We start from the raw sequence: 12994 nt of genomic DNA on the forward strand, positions 1-12994 counted from the left end.
AGCTTTGTTTTCACAGTTATTAGATGAGCTTTTTGGAGGGATATCATTCTGCAACACTTGCAGTTCAAGCTGAAATAAAGTGCTGTAATTACTGCCATGGACAATTTGTTGGAATAAAATATATTCAGCTCTGCTATTTAGATTTTGAGCACACGATAATAAATCTGTAATCTCAGAGTCATTAAATTAAAATACACCGAACAACCACAGGGAAATTACATGAGAAAATTACCTTCAGAAAAACACGTATTAGTGGTTTGTGATCTACATTTTCATTCTTAGGATTTATATTTCTAATAGAGTTAAATTCACAAAGATACCAATAGACTTTTAGTGATATTGGCCCAAAATATCTACAATATGATTTTATCTCAAAGCTTATGTGTATTAATTGTATAGAAATATATTTCTACTACTGAAAGTGTGTCCTATTAATAATTAATTTCAAGTGTAATTTTTTTGTGTAAATGTGCTGTATTTATTGTTTCAGTTTGTTGGCAGTAGGATTGTATTCACATTTAATGTCCTGATACTGGTCTATGCTTAATATTGTAGAGCAAGAAATCACAGACGTGTTAGATAGAGTTCTGTTCTATTTAGGAGATCAGACTCCTTCCTGCTGAAAATATGTGCACACCTGCTTGGAAGTCCATGGTCTACATCTCCTTCCAGTTTCTAATGTAAAAAAGAGATCTTGTGTTTCCTTTGCCTTGCTCATCTCCCACCACAGCAGCCTCAGCAGCCTTGTTGGAGTTGCACCTGGTTAACAAAACCCACAACAGGTCCATAGGGAAAAGGGACAGTACAGAAAATGTGGGCTCCTTTCTCAGTTAAACATGAGATAAACCAGGAGCAATCCCACCAAAATCAGGGTAGTGCTCTGAAACTGTGGCAGAAATGAAAGGAGAAAATATCTTTTCAATTTTACAGGGCCCAAGAAATGCCAGATGTTCTGACCACTGTCTGTTCTCCAACTCCGATGTAAACAACTAAACCTTGAGCTAAGAGGGTCCTTTTTGCTAAGGAGACCGACTGACTGCACTAAAAATTTAACTTGGCTGGTAGCACAAAGGTCAGGAAGGCTGAAGGCCACTTTGCACCTGGCTTTGAGTGATTTCAGCTTCCTTCATGTTCTGCTTCATTATAGTCTGTAAAAGATGCACCTGACCTTCCCAATGACCCACAGGAGTGCACAGCTGAAGTGTCAGTCATAGCATGCTGGTGTTGTAAGCTACATTCAACGTGGTAATAAACTAATATAAAACTTCCTAGAATATTTATTACTGAATTTTCCCAGCACTTTGGCCCTCAAAGTGTAACGTAGAATCTGAGTATGGTGATTAATGAACCTCAGAGGTCAGAGCAGTGGGAGAGTTCATTAACTGCTATCAATCTGTAACTCACAGTATAAAATTCAATTGTTTGTGTCCATCAATGTTTCTAACACTTTATGTGTCAGTGCAATGTCCTGAAACTGCAATCACCAATGTAAGAGAAAATTTATGGGGCGAGCCTGTAAATAACTGTGTAAGTTCTCAAGTGGTGTTGCTGAGTTAATATGTTATTAATATATAACACTGTGTTATGAAGCAGTAAAGAACCTCACTTACTGGCTGCACTGAACATCAGGGGACACTTTACTGTCACTGTGTTGGAACAACAGTGGTGATTTTCATTTTTCTCTGCCCTTTTTATTCCCCTAAACACACAACCAGATGGATGACATCATGAGCAGACTTTATTTTCTGCACTTTGTTATCTGAATGTGTTTTCAAATAAAACAAGAGAATGGATCAATGCTGCTACCTGTGGTTTTGTCTTGGGTTTTGATCACAAAATTGCATGTTTTTACATCAAGGCTGCTTTTGGTGCCATTTAACTGCAATCATTAACCTGCACTGGTCTGAAATAAAATTCTTTGCTCTGAGTGAGGATAGGTTTAGATTAGAGAATAGGAAGAAATTCCCCCCTCTGAGGGTGGTGAAACCCTGGCAGAGGTTGCCCAGAGAAGCTGCGGCTGCCCCTGGATCCCTGGCAGTGTCCAAGGCCAGGTTGGACAGGGCTTGGAGCAACCTGGGACAGTGGAAGGTGTCCCTGCCCATGGCAGGGGAGTTAGAACTGGATGATTTTTAGGGTCCCTTCCAACCCAAGCCATTCTATGATTCTGTGTCTTGAGTAGCTGCAAAATGTGTGTGAGGACCATTTTAGTCTAATGAGAAACAATCAAAACCTCCACTTGAGAAGTTATTTGCAGATATGTTGTTAAAATGACTCTCTAAATAAAAGAAATAAAGGGAAAAAATACTGTCTCCACCTATTTTCTCCCTAACCCCAAAAGACAGTTGGCAGCTCTCCCAAAGGGGTCCTACAAATCAAAGTTTGGGAGTTGCCATGGTTTGGGCATCCTGACCCACTGGAGTGCTACCTGGACAGGCTTTTAACATGCTCTTGCCTGAGAGGACATCAAAGTGAGTTGGTCTCCTTCTTACTAGCAGCTTTGTCCTGTCTGTCTCTGAGACATCCCAGGAGAGTTGGAAACTGGGGTGGAGGATTTATCCTTTTCTCTCCATTCATTTGACAACAGGTGCACAGTGGAAAACCTTGCCAGGCAGTGCTGGCAGCAGGTACAGAGGTACAGGCAGTTCCTCCCAGACTCATCCTGTCCCCCTCAGCAGTAACCTGTCTGTAAATCTGACCAGCCAAGGCTCACAAACTGCAGATTTCATCGGTGCAAACCTGAGTGCTGGGTGGTATTGACTGGACTTGGCAGTGTTTCAATCCCATTTTACTCTGCCCACACAGTAAAAAACTTGGTAGGAAGAACTGGGATTGAGCTGGGAAAGAGAGCCAGGCTGCTGCCAGGAGTCCTGGCACAGCACACCTTCACCAGCCATGCACAGCTCCAACACACTGTCCCAGGAAATGGCAGAAGAGGGGAAAAACTGCTTAAGGGCAGAAAAAACAAGTAAAAAAAATGAAATAACTTGTACAATGGCAGGTTAAATGGACTCATCTTGGAAGTGGGGGTATCTGATGGGATATAGCAGGGCCCACAAGCAGCCTGGAGAAGATGATAGGATCATATTTACAAATTTTTATCATGAAGCAGGAGTTGGAAGGCACCAAATCAAACATCCCAGTGTAAAACGTCAGGCAGGAGGCAAAGGGAAGGACATGCTTTGTCCTGGCAGCACGTCATTAAGTGGTGAGGGAGCATTCATCCAGCACTGGAATTTGGGCCACTGGCTGGCTGTGCATCACACAAAGGCAAAGGCACAAAGGGACTCTTCTGCAGGAGCCACAGGAGTTCTTCCTGGCAGGGGCTGTCCCACAGAGGTGACACAAAGAGTGTTACCTGAAAAAGCATTGAAGGATGCTCAAACAGACTGGTTTTAATGACCCCAGGCAGGGATGGTCCTGCCCACATCCTATGGGTCCAGCAAAACAGAGCACTTTGATTTCATTGAGGCAGGTTTAGAGCCAATGGCAGGCACTGAAGAAGGTGTTTCATCTTTCTTTGAAGGTCATGATTATAAATGGCTTTAAAATAGTTCTCTGAAGGAATCAGGTGTTATTCCTATCAGGTTTCTTCAAAGGCAGAATAAAAGAACCGATTTTTCTTTTTCCTTTTCTTTCATAGACATTACTCTCATATCCTGAAAAAGAAAGTGGTTTTTTAAAGTAAATTATGGCAAATATTTATTTTTAGATCAGTAGGAAAACTGTAAGATCAGAGGGAGCACCATAACAGATGCACTCTCCATGGAGGTTTGGAGATTAACAAGGAGCTTTCTGCTTACAGTAAGCTATTTCTGGAGTTGAAGATGAAAATAAAAGAATTAAATGAGGATTATAAAAAAAAAAAGTGGTTCTGGTGCATCTAACACCTACATGTGGAAGTTAAAAGAACCAGTGGTTGCTGTTAGAAATGAAACAGGGGTTTGAATACCAATATGAACTACTGGCTTTACTCTTGTGTTAAACTAAGACTTGTTCTTTATCCGATTTTGATTTTCAGGTACAAAATATTCTGAACCATGAGTATTTCTCTGATGTGGTGCTGGAGCAGCCCTAATTCTCACAGAGTCAGTGGTTTGGGCTGCTCTGAGATTTTAAAAGCCCAACTTGGCCACAGCTGCACTCCCTGATGGTGCAGGGCTGTTGTTTGTGGGAATCTGGCTGGGTCAAAAATAGGGTCATAAAACTGAGTAACAAGAAAATAAGTTTCTGTGAAATCATCTTTAGTTTTACTGCCATTTTTCCAAGTGTTCAGCATGCAGAAAGGATAGTGGTGTGGTAATGCAAGTTTTCTTCCAGGGACTTAATGCTTAAAGCAGATGGATATTCACCTTGTAGAAGGCAATTCTCTTTTAGGATGTTTCAGGGTGGTCAGCAACAATGAAGTTTTGTGTTAGATTTTTTTCCCCTGAATTCTTTTTAGTTTAAACAGTCAAATATTATATCAGAAAGTGGAATGACTCAATTGGACAAAGCTTGAGATTTTTTACTCACTGATCTTGTTCCGCTGGATCGTTGTATTTTATATTTTGACTTTTCTAATTTTGATTTTGTGCTGATGGATAGGGACAACTTTTGATTCCAGCTATAGTGGTTATAAATAACTTTTCGGAATTTTTTCCTTCTTAAAATATGACAGTCAGAAGGAAAGCTGTGACTTCAAGGCTGCACAAATCCAGTGAGAGTCAAATGTCAGACTTTAGTCTAAATATCTCATCTAAATGCCAAATTTAATGTTTTCCCCATTTTCTGTTATGACTTTTGAAAGCTTTTCTCAGGACCCAGAATGCTGAGTAGTGTAGGATGCACACAGAGCAAGGGGATGATGGAGGTCCAAGTGTCCTTTTCCTCCTACTGGAAAAAAGGATTTTAATCAGGATCTACTGTATTTCAAAGTCCCTTGCTCACATACCTGTTTCTCTGTTTTTCTCTGGCCCAGTTGCTATTTAACTGTTTAGACAAAGTGGGATGCCCACCTGAAGAGACTGAGAAGGAGAAATTGAGTTGCATACCCACACCTTTCCAATAAATATTCTTATGCAAGGAGGGTTCTTGTCCAAGGAACCGTACTTGAAATCTCTGGCCCAAAACCATAAGCAAGCTTTTTTTCATATGGATGTGAGGCTCAGTTTCAACTTCTCTGAATGTTGACTTTGGCAAATTCATAGTTAGTGACCAGTATGTTAAATTATGAGATCATTCTTTGCTGGAATTATTTCCTACAACAGTTCTTCCTCACCATGGTGAAAGAAAAGTCTTTTAGCAAGGGATTAATTCATTTAAATAGAGATGAATCTTGCAGTAGTTAGAATTTCTTCTGGAATAATTGTGTGGGTTTTGAAATCCCTTAGTGGAGTCCCTGGAAAGGTGTTTAGGGTTTTGTATAAATCAATAGCCACAGGATGTAGTTCTGTGCCTGTCTCAGGAACCCACATGAAGTACTGCTACATGAAGAAGAAAATCAGCAGGAAAAATAAAGAAGAACGAAGAGAAAAAGAAAGATGAAAATGATCCTCAACTTACAAGCAGTTTGCTGCTCTACCCACATATACAGCAGGGTAGATTTGGGGATAAAAGAAAAAAGATATTGTCTTAATGATCATTGAAAGGAAGTGGAATAAAGGCTAAAGGCATCATGAACATCAGAGATAAAGCCACCTGCTTTAAATAGGTGAGTCTGAAGTTTTGTAGCTTTGAAGTTTTCTATTCCTGTTCCATTCTCAACCAACCCATAATCTTCCAGAGGTGTGAAATACACACTGGATTTTAGTCATGTGGAGTTTTGCATAGAGATTGGTAGGCATTAGTGCTCTAATGAATCTCAGTCATCTTTGAGCAGAGAGTGAGCCAAGTCTCATTGAAGAAGAGATTGAGAAAATGATGATGCCCACTTCCATGGTGTGTTGAACTAGACTTGAGGCTTAAAATAGCAAAGTGAAATTGCTTATCTACTGGTCAAACCAAGCTCTCTCTCATGGTCTGCCAGGGGGGCACAAGTGCATGAGCAGGAGCTGCACACACTCACCACCCCCCTCTTTTCCCTGATGCCCCACTGCTGGGGCACTGCACAGAGAAACCTGGGTATGCTCTGGCTGAGCTCTGCTGAGTGGAAATAGATCACCAGGCTGGCTTAACATCTGCTTTATTCTTGCCTTGTGCAGAGAAGAGTGGGACAGCTCCCTGCCATTGCAAACTCTTCCAAGGTCACAGTGATTCTCAAAGACAGGCAAGCAAAAATATCTGCAGCACACCAATATTGTGGCTGTACTCCAACACCCCTATTTTTTTTATTGGCTGCCATTTTCTCCATCTCTTCAGGGAACTGCTTTTATTCCAAAGGTTCCTCTCAGTTTCAGTGTCAGTTTGACTGGTCTATAAAGCTAAATTGTGTAATAGTCCATTGGCTATGTTGTTAGGTAATTGTGCAGATTCCTATCTCTCATTTCTCTTCATCTGTATAAAGAGATGGGTTAAGATAAACTGCTCTCCAGGGATGCTGCTGGGATTGATGCCAGAAAGGGCTGCATGGCACCGAGGTGTGGCATAGCATAATGAAAGTCATGTTGATTATCAGAAACTTCACCCACATTTGGTGCCAGAGCCTGTTGCTTCCAGAGTTTTTGCTTCAGGATTTGAAGGAACAGAAGGAAGAAATGAGCCTGTGGTGCTATTTACAGAAAAGCTGTCTCTCACCAAGGAATGACAGCAAGAGAAAGGTTTGCACCTGAATGGCTGAATAGAGACATCATCGAGCAACAGATTTGTTTCCACACAGGTGGGCATATAGGGACCTATATTGAGCATTGTCACAGCCCTGCTGGGAATATATCCTCAGTCTGCCACATTTACTGCTCTAACATCAGTGGCAGGGGTGCTTTCAGGGATGTATTAAGCTCTGCTGTTTGAAACATGGATGCACCATTCTGTGGAAATACAATGGACATGTTAACTGTGGTTAAGCCCTTTGAAGAAAAAAGGGTTTAGTGGGCAGCTGACGAATCATTCAGGTTTGTTATGAGGAGTGCTTTCACAGAGGGTGCATGGAGATAAGAAGAGAAGCCATAAATTCTTGTAGCCAAACATGGCCTTTTCAGAAAGTTCAGCCTTGTTTTTCTCTAGCTCCACTTTTATTTTTCTTTTCTCTGGAAAATTCTCTCAGTTCTCATTTGTGGCAATATTTCATTCATTTTCTTATTCCCTGATCAGACTCAAGCCAGGATAATGTTTTTATTACATTATAGTCTCATTTTTGAAATGTTGCTGTCAACCTGGTTTTTGTAAATAGCTTATATGCTTTACTTAAATATTGCAAGCCTGTTAATGTCAGTAAGTAGCATTTTTCTGGCTTGAGTAAATGCTGAAAGATATACCAATGGGGAAAAAATGTTTCAGACAAATAAAAAGTGACAGGAGATAACTTATGAAGAGCTGTTTATTAGAATTTCAGTCTTGAAGATTTACAGGACGAAAAAAATAAAAAGAAGGCACAGTTCATCTTCAAAGATATTGGCTTATTATATTTGTTTACCTTCATGTGAAGTTCCTTTACTTATTAAAGGATGGCAATGGGATGAAAAGGGAGTTGTGGGGCAACTAGGGAAGGACAGGTGTTGTTCTGTTTCCAAACACCAAACGAGCCTTGTGTTCCTGCAAGGTCAGGTTCAACTCAAGTTAGGAACGGTGTGACACCTCTGAAAGATCTGTGTTATTAAAAGAAAGATACTTGCAAAGCAGTGTTTCTGCAAGGGAAAAATCTAGACTCCCAAGCCTATGGAAGTGTTTAAAAATGGAAAGTTATTGTCCAGAGAAAATCCCCTTTGCTAGTCACAACTCAATTTCCTTTCTCCTCTGCCATTACTGGGACCATGTGTATGCCAGCAGCAAAGAAAGCATAAATAAACCTCGAGGAATACCACAGGGAGCACTGTGTTCATTCAAGCATTGACATTAAAAGTACTGCCAGCTAGATGGGATCAAAGCTGAGCTGGAATACCTATATTTAATGTGCATGTGATTACTAACTGTAGCCCCTTTAGGATGCTAGCTGGAAATTTGGACTGATATCTGGATGAAGTGACACCAGACCCCAGAAGATGTTTTCAAGGTCTCCAAGAACATGCCATTTATGCTTTTGGAGGTTTTGCTGTGATACCCACAAAGCCAGGAAAAGTCTCCCCTGCTTTCTGGGGCTGTGTATCAGCTCCTTCCAGGGCCATGGACACATGTCCTGGGCACACCAACCCTCAGCCAGTCCCAGCTGCCTCCTTGCCCTGGCCTGGGGAGACACTAAAACACACCAGCAGGTTAAGCAGTGGCAGCTGGCTCCTAACTTTGGGACAGGGTGGCCACAACATTTTTTCCAGGAGCAGCTGAGTGTGAGCATTTTTCCTCCACCCCAGAACCAAACGTCACTGTGTCCAGTTACGGAGTCTGGCCGAGGAGACTGAGTTTGTGGCATACAAATAGAGAGCATAAATAATACCTGTAATAAATAATAAATGTTGTTGCTGCCACGCTGAAATGACCACAGTACACTTGGAACTTTGAAGAGATCAGAGCAGGGGCCAAAAGGCCCTGATTTGTTTGTTTCATTCCATTACATACTTGTAGAAAGGTGACCGTGGATTGGAGGGTGGAATTCCCACCTCTCAGCCACATTGGTCAGGACTGTCAACCAACACTCTTCTCATCAAGAAGAATGCAAAACAATGACAGTGTTTACAAAAAACAATGTCTTGTTTGCATGAACAGAGCATGAGAAGTGAAAACTTCTACTTTAATATGAAAGCTCAGAAAATTAGAAAAACTCATGGCAACAAATAAACACAAGGATAATCTGCTTTAGGCACAGCTCTTGACTACGTGCTGAAACAAATTATGGTGGGAAGGGGAGGATTCCCCATTCCTTGAGGAACTTACTTCAAACCTGGAATTTTTATATGGGGAAAACCATTTTTTGCTACAGAGCATCAAGAAGGGAAATAATGACTTTTAAATGCTTTTGGTTAGGAGTAGTAATTAGAAAGCCTCAAGGTTTCAGAGACTGGGGATTATGATGAGCAACAGAAGAGGTTTGTTGCCTTCTCCTCTAACTCAGTATCTCAGAAAAATTCAAAAAAGAAAACCTGGAAATAAGTTAGATGGGAAAAGCCTCTTAGAAACAGCAACAATAAAACTAATGATACAAGTAGAACAATGTAATTATCTGGAAAATAGAAATGCATATGGATCAGGCCAGCTGAATGGAGTATAGCCTAGCATGAAGTAGGAATGAGATAAAGACGTTCCTAAGGCCATGCACATTATTTTAGAAAGACAGAGAAGCAGAGAATTTACCACAAAACTTAAGGAAAGACAATGGAACAGCATTTTTCAAGGAGTGAATGTGAAGTTGCCTCTGCCTGTAGCAATTGCAGCAAAACTAAAAGGGAAAACCAAGGGCTAGACCTTGGATGCCATTTTTTCTGATGTGCAATACCTGGTTCCTTAAATAGAAGTATTGACAGTTTGAGACTCTTCAAAGTGTCAGGGTATTTTTTTCAGTTTTTTTCTGCAACAGAGTTTAATAAATCATCAGCATTCATGCTTATTTTGACAAAATTCTTGAAATTAACCTGTTGGTGTGACTATTCAACAACCAGTGCATCCACACAGCCTTCAGCTCCATTTTTAATGATGCAGAAATGGCAAATGTGCAGTTTGTAAAGAAAGTTAAATTGCTGAAAATACTTATTTTCAGTACCTCACATTCTCATATGTTCTAAGTTTTCTGTCTTAAACTGAATCCCATAAAGCAAAAGTTGATCAAGGAGCCCAAGCCTGCAGGTGTGACGTTGTAGCTGGCACAGATGTTGGACTGCCTTGCATGACAGGGTAGACAGGCAATTTGGGGGAAAGAGGTTTGCCAGTCTGAGATAAAAATAGATAATCATTGGAATATGGCAATACTGGCTCAGATGGAATGAAAATTCAGGATTGGATAAAAAAATCTCTTTGGTTTTGGTGGATTTTACAAAGATAATTTTTAAAATCTTCTAAAATCAGCCCAAGTTCTTTTGCCAGGCACTGATTGCATTGTCCAAGGAAGGTGAATGGTTTCCATCAATAACCCCAAGTTCCAGACAATATGTACCTTTCAACCCGCATATTTAGCATTAAAGAGGAAGACAGCCTCTGACTGAATGATGTTTTTAGTAAGAACTTGGAAAGGCCAACTGAAAAGAAAATAAAAGAATTCTTTCAAGTCTCTGAACATTACTTTGTTTCCTTGTCCTGTGTGTCAGTAGTATTCCCTTCAGAAATTCCCAATGGGAATGTGATTTGAAGACACACACTCTGCCTCTTGGCTGCAAGCTAATACATGGGATACACCCACACCGACCCAGAGATGGGATAAAAGGAAATTTTCCATTCCATTGCTCTTTTTTCTGGCTCTTGAAAAGGTGGCACTGCTGACAATGTGCCAAATGTAGCACATAATGGACCTTATGAATCACAGTCATTGTTCCTTGGGCGTAGAGGCACAGTACAGGAGGTATTGTATATTAACTACCTCAGTGATTCAGGTCTTAATCAGGAAGGAAAAGACTTGAATGGTCACGTGGATGCATGTCTTTTCCTACACATGAGAGAGTTCACAGATTCTTCAAGCACTGAAGGTGTGGTACATGGTAGATGATGCAGCCGTGGTAGATCCAGCTGTGGTCAGTCCAGCTGTGGTAGATCCAGCTCTCCCCCTGGCAAAGCCAGGGAGAATATAACATTGATCTCAAAAACAGCAAAGAGGAAAACAAAGAGGAGCTCAGGACAGGCACTGCACCTTGGCCATCTGTACTCAGAGCTGGTGAGGCAGCACCTGGAGTGCTGTGGCCAGTCCTTGGCCTCTCACTCCAAGAAGGACAAGAGGGGCTGGAGCGAGTCCAAGTAGGGGCAGCGGAGCTGGGGAAGGGTCTGGAGCACAAATGGTCAGGTAATGTAGACTTCATGTTTCAATACTTTGTTTTTAATATCATAGATCTGTTCAGATTGTGCCTAACAGTGGCACAGACTTTCAGATTGCTCAGAATGGTCCCTAACACTATTTAATCCTTGCACAGATGAAGATTTTCTGCTCAAAAAATTGGGCACTGGGTGCCAAAAGACTATTTTTTCCTTCCATGTCTTCTGTGACTGTTCACAATGCCTATACATGGAATTATATACATATATAAAGTATAAATCTGCATCAACAAGACTTTGCGTGGAACAGGAAGGGAGTTTTCCATTATTAGGCGATGCTCTTTCTATTTTTATTTCCTGCTGAAAAATTTTGGTCACGATTAAAAGGCAAAAGACAAAACCACAAAGGCTTTCATAAGTGCTGCTTTCTATTGTAGGAAAAATTAAAAAGAATGAAAAAAACCAAAATCTCACACTTCATGTTCTTGAATATTCAATGTATGAGACCAACTCTTCATTTAGAAAAAGTCATGAAAGCTCTACTATGTTTCTGATATTCCAGTTTTAATTGAATCAAGGTCAGCTAATTGGTATCAACAAACTATGGTATATCCAACAAATAATATCTCAATGATAATAAAGATAGAATAATTCCAAGTTATAACAGAGCTTTCCTATACTCTGTTTTGATGTTGAACAAAAAGTGCTTTTTGGAACTTGAGTGTTCTGAGATCTCTGGCAGTGGATCCATTGACTTACAGGCTACATGGTAAGGGAAAGAGAGCTCCAAACCCCTAGCAGAGAAGTTCTTTCCTTCATGGCACAAGAGCTGAGGAGAGAAATCCAATAAATTGTGAGTGTAGGTTAATGCACAAGGTGAATGTGTGTAGCTATTCCTTTATTTTCAGCTGAGTTAGCTTTGGAAACCACAGAGTCACACAGAATCACAGTTTTAAGTTGGAAAAGACATTTTACTGATCACCATCTTGTCAACTTAGTGCCACGTCCAGTCATTTCTTGAGCACCTCCAAGGATGGTGACTCTACCACATGCTTGGGCAGTCCATTCCAATGTTAAACAACACTTTACATGAACAAATTCCTCCTGATGTCCATCCTGACACTCCCCTGGCACAGCTTGAGGCCTTGTCCTCTCATTCTGTCACTTGTTGTTTGGGACAAGAGACCAGCCCCCAGCTGGCTACACTCTCCTTTCAGGGAGATGTAGAGAGCAATGAGGTGGAAGTCAGGTAGTGCAAACCTCAAACAGGGCTGTCTTCAAGGCCAGCTGGGTTTCACAGGGCAGCTCCATGTCCAGTTGAGCTCGAGTGTCTCCAAAGATAGCAATTCCATGACTCCCCTGAGCAACAGTTTCCATGTTTGACCACCCTTATAGTGAAACCGTTTTTACCGTGGATCTCACCAAAATTTCCTTTGTAGTGTTTTATGCCCACTGTTACTTATCTTCACATTTTACTTCTCTGGAAAGCCAGGCTTAATCTAAATTCCTTAATCCAAATAATCTATGGAAGTTTTCTGTGACACCTGCCATGTAGTTTTCTTTATAATAATCTATATAAACCCCATTCCCGCAGTTTATCTGCATATGTCAAATTCATCTCTGGTCCCCTGAACATCTCAGTGATATTCAGCTGGAATTTCCCCAGTTTGGCAATGTCCTTATTATACTGGAAGGGGAGATTTCATAATTTCATGCTGCACAATAAAATTTGGACAAAATGCATGACATTTTTATCCCTTTTTGTGCTGGAAGCCTGAGCCCATCTTATAACCACCATAATGTGCAGCCATAGAAATCTCATGGTGCAAATGGTTCAGGAAATGGGCTCTGCTACTACTACTACTACTACTACTACTACTACAAAAAAAAAAAAAAAAAAAAAAAAAAAAAAAAAAAAAAAAAAATTCAGTCAGAGTTTGGGCCACTGCAGAATATCAGCAATTTAATCCCATGGTAGGAAAGGTATGCATAATTTTTTCATGTGAAGAGAAAATTAGTGAAATTTAGCTTGGGGTTG

This window comes from Prinia subflava, chromosome 2, assembly GCF_021018805.1.
Source record: "Prinia subflava isolate CZ2003 ecotype Zambia chromosome 2, Cam_Psub_1.2, whole genome shotgun sequence".
Lineage (NCBI taxonomy): Eukaryota > Metazoa > Chordata > Aves > Passeriformes > Cisticolidae > Prinia > Prinia subflava.